The sequence below is a fragment of the Spinacia oleracea genome, chromosome 4, assembly GCF_020520425.1.
Source record: "Spinacia oleracea cultivar Varoflay chromosome 4, BTI_SOV_V1, whole genome shotgun sequence".
NCBI classification, from domain to species: domain Eukaryota; kingdom Viridiplantae; phylum Streptophyta; class Magnoliopsida; order Caryophyllales; family Amaranthaceae; genus Spinacia; species Spinacia oleracea.
In genome coordinates, this window is record NC_079490.1 from 163,134,547 (window position 1) to 163,146,635 (window position 12,089).

Below are 12,089 nucleotides of genomic sequence, written 5' to 3' on the forward strand. Positions count from 1 at the left end.
TTTATTAATTGTTTCTCGCCCGCGCACAAGATTTGCGTGGCTTCCATGTCCGCTGCGCACAACCAGTGCGCCGGTGACATGTGAGCCATGCAGATCTGGTGCATGACTCCCATGTCACCGGCGCACAGGCAGTGCGCGGGGTACATGGAAGCCACGCAAATCTTGTGCGCGGGCGAGAAAATCAACATTTGAAATAATTTTTTATTTATGATTATTACTGGTGGACATGGGCGAGAAAAATCCGCGCACAGCTATTGCACGGTGAACATGCATGGGAGCCGCACAAGGTTATTGCTTGGCTCCCATGTCCACCAAGCAGATCTTGTGCTTGGCCCACATGTTTGTCGGGCACAATACCTGCTTGGTGGACATGGGAGCCAAGCAATAACCGCGGGCCCCATGTTTACCGTGGAATAAGCGTGCACCGCCCATCAACAGTAAAAATAAAATTAAAAAATTATTGCCGGAATTAATGATTTTCGACGAGGTTATAAGGACTCCGGCGAAGGGGGGGAGGGGGAGGTGACTGATGGGGGGGGGTTGAAAAAAATGAAGGGAGGGAGTAACTTTTTATAAGGGCATATTTGAACTTTCACATTAATAACGCGGGCGTCGAATAACGATACACTTTTCAAATGACTACATCTTTTTTTCTATTAAACGTAACTAGAACGTATTTCATACACCCTCTCACATTTTCTCCTTATACGTGAGGAGAAAATGTGATAGAAACCGTCAATAGGTATAAAAGTACCATTAAATGCACGTACGGTGCACCCGGATTTGTAGCTAATAATTTTCAAAATGTATCACCGTTACCAATGGTTAAATACGTACCCTTCAAAGATTTCATAAATTAGTTAGCTAATCATTTTTTTTCAATACTACCTCTGTTCCTGAATAGTTTTGACTTTATTAAGGGCACACAATTTTAGAAGATAAGTTGTTGTTTGATTGTTAAATATTATTTTATTGGAAGTTAGATGTGAAAGGAGATAGTGGATATTAATTTATTAAAAAGTAGATGTGATGAAAGATATATAAGAGCATGTCAAATGACAAGCTAATTTGGCAATTAGCTTGGTATGCTACATAAGATTTCAAGTTATTTCATTTTCTAACTAACTTTGTGCTCAAATGACTAGTAACTAGCTTGTTATTTAAATTGGATTCACTTGTCATTTAATTGTTTGGCAACTTTTGGGGGCTAGTTGTCAAGCAAATTGGCTTGTTTAAGGTAATTTACTTGGCCAAGCTAATTTATTATTTTCACACCAAAAAGTCTTTTTCAAAACCTAGCATTAAGGGCAACGGTCCAGCTATTAGCTTGAAACTTTTATAAATTTCAAGCTAGTACCTAGCTACAACCATTGGAGATGCTCGAAGTACTTTTTTTTATTATTGAATGTAAGAGAGGGGACCCTAACTTTTGGTAATGGAAAGTGAGATGCATTCAAATAATTGTTTGTATGTGTATTCTTTCCTAAAATAGAAGTGTAAAAACTAATCTGAGACAAATAAGAGTGGAAAGTGTAAAAACTAATCTAAGACGGATAAAATATTAGTTTATGATTAGCAAAATAGAAAAAAAAAGTTAAAAATAATAATAATTCGAGGGTATAAAGAGTAGTTCACATTTTTGACGTTGCCTCAGGTGTTCCTTCTGATATAAAGATACGGAGTAACATTCAACTATATTTTCTTTAGTCACATACCTTTTTTTTTTATATAGATGTTTGGTTGTAATTATCATGTATAAAAAGATGATAGATTGTCAATACTTTTTTCTAACGTTATTTCTTAGAGCAATAAGTCATAAATAATTTAGTTTTACGGAGTACAGAATCTAGCTTAAAATTTATTTTGAATAAATTCATGTTGTATGATGGATGAGAATGATGTAATCTTTATTGCATTATTTATTTATTTATTTATTTATCAATAACATATGAAAAAAAATCAAAATTGTTGCAGAAATGTGGGTCATAATGTGAAAAAGTTATACTGATCGGAGTAGCAAATGGCATATGAACATCATATACATCTTTTTAGCTTCTACAATGAATTAGTAATAAAAAATTAAAAAAAAGACTTGGGTAGTTATAATGGAGTAATAAATAATTGTGAAAAAATTAAGCAATAAAAGGCATAGGTTGAAAACTAAAAAAAACTAAACGATGGATTGAGATTTACCAAATGTATATGTATAATTGTAAGAAAACTAATACAGAGTATTATATTTGAATAACTAGTAGTCATTCAATTACAATCAATAAGAATACCTATACTCTACAAAGTAAATGTATTACGGAGTACATGGGCATACTTTAGAGGTCAAATAAACGGAGAGAGAAAAGTAGATTGTGGTTTGAGTGATTAGAATGAGGAGGGAGCTAGTCAGGCTTATGTAGTAGATAAAGAAGACTCCGACCCGACCCGACACGAAAAGTTCTGGTCCGGAACGGACACGAAAAAAGCACGGCCCGATACGAGCACGAAGTTGTGGGCTATGAGTTGGGACTGGGCCATATTTAAAAAAAAAAAGCATGATAATGAACGACCCGACACGACAAAGCACGCTAAATTAATAAAATTACGCTTAGGCACAACAGCCCGATCCGGCCCAACACGAAAGCTCGTGGGTATGGACCCTGCTTTGAACTTTCCAGCCCGACCCGACTCGGCACGAGAGTGAGCCTGACTTGGGCCCGGTCTGAATCCCGGCCCGGCTCACTACCATATTTAATAGTAGTCAAATGCTAAATTTTTTTGGCTAATTATATAACTTCTTGAGAGGCGATTGACGTGGGTTAATTAATTTTATCTCCAGAGTTAGCTTAGTCATAAATTATGATTTCAGAGATCATACACATAATTGAATTTGTCTAATTAATTTGTTTTAATTTGAATGAGAAATTATGATTGATTTAATCCGAGCCAGGTTTGTTTTTTTTTTTTGAAAAAAAAATGTAATTTGCAATTATGCTTTAATGTGTGCTTAGTTTGCAACAATTACCTTATGTGCAATCAAATTTGAGGTAATTTTAGTTTGTTATAAGTATTAATTTATGCTTGATTTATGCCGGCCATTTTGCAATCAAATTTATGTCAAATGATCGATTAGTCTAATAAAATCCGAGTTAAACTATTTTAGTTGATCGTATTATTTTTAATTGATTGTATTTTTTTAATTTGATTATTTAATTAATAGTGAAAGAGTGTATTTTAAAATAGAGATTTGTGTATAAAATAGAGATTTGTGTATAACGTATACTAATGTTACTTTAAATTTTAATTAACTAATATTCACACCATTTTAACAACTTAATGTAATTGTAAGAGAGTAATTTTCAACTTAAACACTCCCTTTCGCCTTTTATATTGTATTTTATAATAATTAAATATAATAGTAATTTAAACCTTGTAATTAGTAGAGGCATTAATTAATTAAAATATGAATTAATTGAGGGTATTGTGGACTATTCTATAGGGGGAGACCAAAATATCAATTACGTACTAAAATAATCTCACGAGTTCCATTATAGAATAGAGATTTATTATTATTATTTATTTATTATTATTATTATTATTATTATTATCTATGATCCATTATGTACCCCGTATTTATTTCAATTCAGTAAAATTTAGCTCAAAAAAATAGGGTCTTAGTCTCTCTTACGCCATTTCATCTTCACCTCTGTATAAGAGTTTTCTCTCAAAAATTGTAAAATGCACCATCTCTTAAGCTAGGTTGCACCAAAACGGTTACGGATACGAACACGGACACGAACACAATACATGTACGATAAAACGCCATCTTAAAAATGATGGACATGTGGACACCGGAAATACTAATGAAATAATACTCCCTTCATTCATTTAAGTTGTTCCCCTAAAGACTGTGGGTGAGAATTAAGAAAAATGAAATATTGGTTTGCATGGGATATGAGTAAAGATTGGGTGTAAGAATATGATTGGAAAGGGGAGAAAAAATATTAAAGAAATAAGGAAAATGAAAGATATTTTTATTAAGGTGGTGTATGGGAATGATAAATGAATTAAATAAGGGATGGTGGGTGTATGGGGAAGGGTGAATGAATAAAATAAGGAAGGTGGTGAAATTTAAGGTGGAATATGGGTAGAATCTTATGATTTTTTGGTAGTTAGAAAGGGATATTAGGGTATTTTGATTAAAAAAACATGGGCAAGTATAGTAAAGATTCACAATGGGAATAACATTTAGTAACGCCAAAAATGAAACGGAAACAACATTTACGTACGGAGGGAGTAGTTTAATACTCCGTATATCAAAAAAATCACAATCATTAATTAAAAGAAAATAATAATTATATTACCAGTAATACAAGGTATTTTATCTTATTTCCCAATTACATCTCTATTATATAAGCCAGCTCCTGAGGGCTTTTAAGTAAATTAACTTTTCGTGTCCACTTGCAAAAAGACAATAATACCCTCCCCCCGTTAAACAGTTAACAATTACAAAGCTGACTTATTTGGTAACATTCATAACATTCTGATTATCTATTATTTTTAAAAATCGATTAATTACTGATTTTGAAACTGAAAATCTATTTTGGGAAGGGAATATGTTTAAACGTCAATCAATCAGGAAATCAGGCAAGGAAGATAAAAAAAGAAAATGAAAGAATCCTGTAATTCTGAAATCTTTCCCAATACAGAAAAGTCTGTCAATAAAGTCAAAATAAAAAGCAAATAAGGAAGTATCACCCATAAATCCAGCCACGAAAAATTGCTAAAACCCATAGCCAAGAAAATCACGCATAAACCCACAGCCAAGAAAACGCATATACCCACAGATAAAAAAATAACGCATAAACCCAGCCAAGAACATCACACAAAACCCAGCCAAGAACATCACACAAAGACCCAGCTGTGAAAATCTTATTACAAATTATTACAATTGCCAAATTAAATCAAATTGACATTCGACTGAATTAAATCAAAATCAGTCTAAACCAAGAAAATTAAAACAAAAAATCTGCATAAAATCAGTAATTCAGTATACCAGTTCCAAAAACTCCATCATTGTTCTTTAAGTCGCGCCGATAGACGTAAGTAATATCTTCTCCCGATTCCTTGAAAGAAAATAAAAACAGAAATTAAACAATTTATTTTATAATAATTGTGATTTTTTATGCATAAACTGTTCTTTTTTAAAATTGTTGCTATGTAGATTGAATTTGTCTAACTTAAACAATGGCGTTTATTTGTTTTGCAGATTTCAAAATATTAAGGTATGCTCGACATCGTCTAATTAAACAAAATATTAATTAAAATATTCGTGAGTTTTTATTACGAGATCTTCAAATTCACATGTATGCAGGTTTAGAATTCATTTTAGGTTTTCCCTCAACCAACTATAAACTTTTAGCATAAGGTATGTTTTTGTTGAGTTTTATTCTTGGTTATATATTGAATTTTATATGACATCTAAGATATAGTCTATTGTTTTTATTACATGTTGAGTTTTTATTACGAAAACAGCCTGTTGTATCAACCTATTAAAGATGATTTAATCGTAATATTGCATGTTTTATTCTTGGTTATGTATTGTTTTTTAGATGTCGTTAAAATAACAGTCCAAAATTGAGTAAATTGGTTACTGAAAAAGGCTTACCCAGGCTCTGGAACATAAACAAGGCGACAGGTAAACCATAAATTTTGAGCCTGCAAAAGAACTTCAATGATTAAGAATCAAGCTTCACACTTAAAAAATATAATAGAAGAAACATACAAGTACAATGGGGATTAGGAAATTTAACACATTCATCAATAACCATTAGAAGATAAAATCACAAAAGAAATCAAGAGCAAAAAATCACATTCATAACAGGAAAATAAAAAAAGGCATCGTTTAACATAGAAATGAAGAACAACTTTCAAAGATCGAAGGTTGGGTATTTATTAAGAACAAATCTCAACATTAGGTTATCACTATACAGAAATATGAAATCAGAACATTAAGATTCTCTGAATGCGATGCGTGCGAAATTACATAAACCTTAAAACAATTTTGTTACAACTAACATAAAGAGTGCGATTACCTAACAGAAATTTCACAGTTCGTGTCTGGGTTGATAAAGAGTACGATGATAATATCAACCCAGAAACTTCACAGTTTAAACTTTGCAGTTTAAAACTACTAATTGCATCATTAACTCACAATCCCAAATACTTCTACGCCAAATGCATGTAAGGCTTACTGTCTCATTCAAGTAAAAGTTGTTAAAAAGAGATTGGTTAAATTGCAACTTAAAAGGTAAACGGTAACAAACTGATCTCGGTTCATGAGCAAATAACAAAGTTTGGCCAAATATGTGACCATTGAAAAGTTTGGACAAAACCAAATTTTTTCCACAAAAATCAAACCAAACATTAACCACATTGGGATTCACATCAGACTAACTACAAGCAGAACACCAACTTTCTTGCTCAAATTTGAACCACACACAAACCCCAGCAAAAAAAAAACAAAATTTCCACTAATAAACGCTTCAATTAGTGAAGCAACAATAAATCCTTGAACTAAACCCTAAATATCCAAAAATTTCCACAAATTAAAACCAAAAAGTCTGGAAAAAAACCCAACATGCCAACATGCTTAACCTCACAAAATTAAAAATAAAGGTAATTAGATTATTCTGAAGCTAAATCGAGATATGCATATACAAATCGACAAAGGTAAGGCAAACTTATTGGAGCAAAATCACTTGCTGAGCTGAGAAAAATCATATAAATCATGGAACAAAATGAATCATTGTACTATCAAAACCCGTACCAAAAATAGAATTAAAGCAACAATCCAGAAGGAAAACCTACTAGAGCATCCATTAAACACTGACTGAGCAAAACCATATGAATCATGGAAAATAGAATCATTTTAGAACCAAAAAATAGACATGAGCAAAATGAATACCATTTTAACAATTTCAGCAAAAACCGCAGCCTACCCCCATAGCACTGCTTGCAGCAGCTGTCCCTCACTCCCCGCGCCTCGCCATTGCCTCGACTAGCGCCTCGCCCGTCGCCTCTGACCGTCTGACGCCCCGCCCAGCAAAACGCTTCAATGAGTTATCACATGCTAAACTTCACCAAACTCAAATCACACCAACAAGACAATAAATGAAAACCAAACAAAAAGATCGATTTGGAAATTTATAAGGAAATAAAACCATAAAATACAATATAATGAGCCAGATATAAATTAAAAGTTGCAACTTAAACAAACTGAAACGAAAATGTTGCTCACCATTTCTGGGTAATCGTCGATTCAGCAAAGAGAATTTGGTTTTGACAAATTGTTTATTGTTGTTTAGTAATCGCCTAAACGCATTTTAATTGACCATTTTAATTGCTCAGATCTGAGGAAAGAGAAAGGAAATAAGAGGAGAGAGAAATGAGAGAGATGAACCAAGATGAGAGAGATAAACCAGAGAAACGAGAGGGGTTAATCGCCATTTTGAGTTCTAAGATCCGAGGAGAGAGAAAGGAAATATGAGGAGAGAGAAGTGAGAATGATGAACCAGAGAATGATTGAATGACAATACCCGTGAATCTTCTCTAAAAAAGAATATTTTATCTTCCTTCAAAAAAAAATTAATATTTTATCTATTTTAAATTAATAAGAATTACTTTCTTTTTAATCTATTAATCCATTTTAAATTAATACGAATTAATTTATTTTTAATCTATTTAATCTATTAATACCAATTACTTTCTTTTTAGAGGAAAAGAAAAAAAAAAAAAGTAAAATATTAAATCTATTTTAAATAAACACTTTTGTTTTAGCGGATAAGAAAAACAAAACCATCAAAATAAAATATTTAATCTATTTTAAATTAAAACTTTCGTTTTAGAGGCAAAAAAAGAAGCATCAAAAAAAATATTTAATCTAATTTAAACTAAAACTTTCGTTTTAACGGAAAAGACAAAAAAAAGCATCAAAATAAAATATTTATTTATTTTAAATTAAAACTTTCAATTTAGCGGAAAGAAAAACTCGATTTTAATCTAAGTAAAACCTTAAAATAATCTAATACTCTGACCACATAAATTTCTGAATTAATTAGCTCATGTTGTATTTAACATTAAAACATATTTTTCAACGTTCATGAAGCCTAATGGACGCACTCGGGTGATGGAAAAAGTCATGGGTCATGGAAAAAATATTCTCATTCTTCGGAAACAAAGCTTTTCCTGGATGATACCTTCACCAACTGGACATTTTAATCTAGAACTTTCTTATACTGTTACTCTGTTAGTTATGTGTTGCATATCGATTAGGTGGAGGAGTGCATATGGTTAAGCAAGTATATTGCGAGATACACATCTTTTTTTTTTATGTTTAATTACTTTATTTCAGTACGGAGATTTTATTTTTCATTGGGATATGTTCATTTGTAACAAAAATAATGTTAAATTTTTCAATAGCTTTAATTGGTCATACGATTCGATTTTTCGTCATGTAAGCCTACGAGTATTGTATGACCTCAATATCGCAAAATATGGACTTTGCGAATGATTTTTAGTGCCTAATATTTGTTAAATCCCGCACGCATCGCGTGCATAAAATACTAGTTCACCATATATAAAGTCACTACAACAAAAAAAGGGTTATAGGAACGCCCTTTTATGCAACAGTTTCATTGGCGTTGCTATATCATAGTTATTGCAACAGTTAAATAATTATTAATTTTAATAGACTTTAACTTTAGGAAAGCGTTGCTATAAAAAAGTAATGGCAACAATTGTATAATTTGAATATTTATAGCAACAGTTTTTATTTATGTAATACTAGTCTTATATGCACGCGATGCGTGCGAGATTATATAAAACTGTAGTATTACAATTAATCATCACAAATAAGTTCACACTGGTTCTGTATGATTCCCAATCTTTACTTCTCTCTGACAATAAAACTCCACACGACAACCTCAACACCTGCTATCAGAAACTGCTTAGTATATGCACTATTTGGTTTTTCAATAGGCTGCTATCAGAAACTGCTTAGTGTAAGCACTATTTGGTTTTTCAATAGGCTGAGTGCCTAAACATTTAATCAACAATGTAGCAGAGAGTAGACAGTGATCTGATCACATGGTCAACTGGCACTTCAGTATGACTTTCAAACAGTAACAACAACCACAACAATACTGAAAATCAAAAATTGAATAGAAACGGCCAACCACAACAATAACACCAATGAATGATACTCATTAAAAACGTAACAACGTAAGTGTAACAGCGTAGCATACGCATAAGCAAAGCTGAAAGGGAAATAAAAAAGATAACAGCAAAACCAATCTGCACATATCAGAAGTCAGAAAATCAAACTGCACCTGGAGCTGCTGAACCAAACACTATCAGAAGAACCAATCTGCACATATCAGAAGTGCAGGTGCTGCTGTTTTCTTCTGTTTTTTTCCAGAAAATCAAACTGCTACTGCACCTGTTGCTGGCTAATGATGTAGCAGTTGTTGTGTTCTGCTGCAGTGTTCTGCTGCTGTCTTAGCATTCATCTCACGGTATTGAGCAACAACAAAAGCCATAAGCATCGAGCGCTGGGTTGACAGGGCGCTGTATCACTGCTCTTCTCTAAGATAATCGCCTCAACCTTTTCCGATTCCTCACGTGATATTCTCTCAAAAAATATAACCGAATCATCCTTCAACTTTGACCTGCAAAATATTCAACCAAATTCAAACAAAGATCGATGAAAATTCTGAGGAAATCACCAATCAATATTCAATCACCAAAAAATTCAATCACCAATCAAATTCAATCACCAAAAAATCAAATTATTTACCCAACGACAAACAGAAAGAAGAGTAAATTGCGGTATTACCGTGGCAGAAAGTATATAATTAGACTTCAGAACAAACTTGAGAGAGTCAAAAATCAAAATATCTATTCTGAATTTCTATAATTTGCTGATAAAATCACAAAAAAAACGCAATATTGATTTCAAAATGAACAGGGACAGAAAATCCACGCCTTGTTCTTTAGATAAACATGAAGCAAACCCAGAAAATTCCCAAATCAAAAATCAAATAAAGATCGATTTTTTCTACAGATTATAGGAAACCCTAAGAAATTGATGGACGACAACGACAGAAAATCCCCCAAAATTATCCCTCAAAATCATAAATCAATTCAGGCAAAATTTAATTTTCCTTCAACTTAATTATCAATAATTAAACAATAAATAATAATTAAGAGGTAAATATACCTTATGATCGGAAGATAGAGGAATTGCGACGCCTTAATGGCAAAGGACAGCGCTTGAATCGCCGCAATTAGATACAACGATTTTCTCTGGGGTTACAACAGAGACAACGGAGACAACTGAAACCCATATTCAAAAAAGATATATATATTAGATATCATAGTTGCGTGTGAGAGAGAGAGGGAGACACACAGAGAGAGAAAGATAAATACTTTAGATTGTGATGATAGTTGATAAATTGGGATTGAAGAGTGCGTAATTGAGCGGCTTTGGTAGCAGAAGCGGCTTCTCTTCGGGCTTTGAAGGGTTTCTAGGCCGTCCATGCATTTTTCCACCAATGTCACGCCAGCTGCAAATGGAGAAGGTTAATTGAAAATTTATTCATACAGAGTTCAAAAATTCAATAATTCTCATAAAATAGTTGATCAGAATGGAGTTTCAGTAACATAATTTAAAAATAATTGCAACATCACTTTACGCAATTCTCTTGTTCATTGTTTCGATCCATTCGATGCTTCACTCGAATTTCAAATTTGAACTTTCTAGGGTTTTAAACAATTGCATATTAAATAATTTTGAATTAAGTAATTAGCAAGAAAATTTGTTATTGTTGTTAAAATCAAGTTGTAACTTGTCTAAAGATTAAATTGTCTAAATTGTCATATTATTTAGCCTGTACAATTTAGACGAAATCTTTAGATGATTTGACTAAGTAAACACTGACTAATTAAACTAACAAAAGTACAGGCTATGTAAGGTTAAAATCAAATTGTCTAAATAATTGTTAAAATCAAATTAGATAATTAATAATATGACAATTTAGACTTAAGTATTAACTAATTGATGTTTAATATAATAATACCAATAGATATTAACTCTTAACTCTTTAGAGATAATAATAATATAATAATAACAATTTAGACTGACATATAAGATGTTTAACAATTTAGACTTCTTCTACTAACATGCTAAAAATATTATTATAAGCTTATAGCAGCATATACCCAAACAAATTGTACATCTGTAGTCCTTTCAATTTATCCATCTTTGCCTCTTCCCCAAGTCGACTTAGCCTCCCATTCAAATCCTTGACCTCTTCCTCTAAGACAGCAAGGGTACCTTACATATTAGCCAAAATATTTATCTCTAGTTACAAATTTACAATGAAACAAAAACATTTTAAGACATTCTTTACCTGTTTAATGAAACAATGAAGCCTAGCTGCAATGAACATTCTTAACCCTTATTTAACTCTTAAAATGTTAATTGCAGCTAAAATCTGGAAACGAATCAATTGAAAACAAAATCTTCATTATGTCTAATCATCATGTAAACATGAGCAAAAACCAGATAATATTAAACCAATGAAATATAGGAATCGCAACTAACCTTGACATGAAGACAATGGACATAGCAAACGAAATCCTTGGACATTCAAAAAATTCATCAATTACACATGAAATCACTAACATGGATACCACTGTTATTTGTAATTAGGTATAAAAACTGATAGGTATACTCCAAGATGCAGAAGATCAAAATAATTGCTAAATTAATTTCCAGATCTGGCAATTTAAACAACAAACGAACCCCAACACCATAAAAAGGAAAAATTAAAAAACTTTATTCGAAGAGTTTATCTATCAAGATCAGGATTCGCAAATTCGTTTCCCTTACTCCTATTTTCTCTCTCTTAAGACGGCTCCAGTCGTGGCGGCTGCGGCTTTGATGGAAGACAACGGACTTGTTACCATCCCTCAAAACCATGATTAAACCCCCGATTTCAAAACCCTAACATCGGAAAATCAATGTAAATAGAAAA

General features: G+C 32.2%; 1 long non-coding RNA gene across 1 annotated transcript; it reads right to left on the bottom strand.

Annotated features, from left to right (window-relative positions):
* Positions 1-4,532: 4,532 nt before the first annotated feature.
* On the bottom strand, positions 4,533-7,620 carry LOC130459951 (uncharacterized). The gene is made up of 4 exons (XR_008919716.1): positions 7,292-7,620; positions 6,959-7,128; positions 5,660-5,709; positions 4,533-5,117 (listed from the first exon to the last, which is right to left on the bottom strand). It is a non-coding gene; the product is annotated as an uncharacterized lncRNA (long non-coding RNA).
* Positions 7,621-12,089: the final 4,469 nt, after the last annotated feature.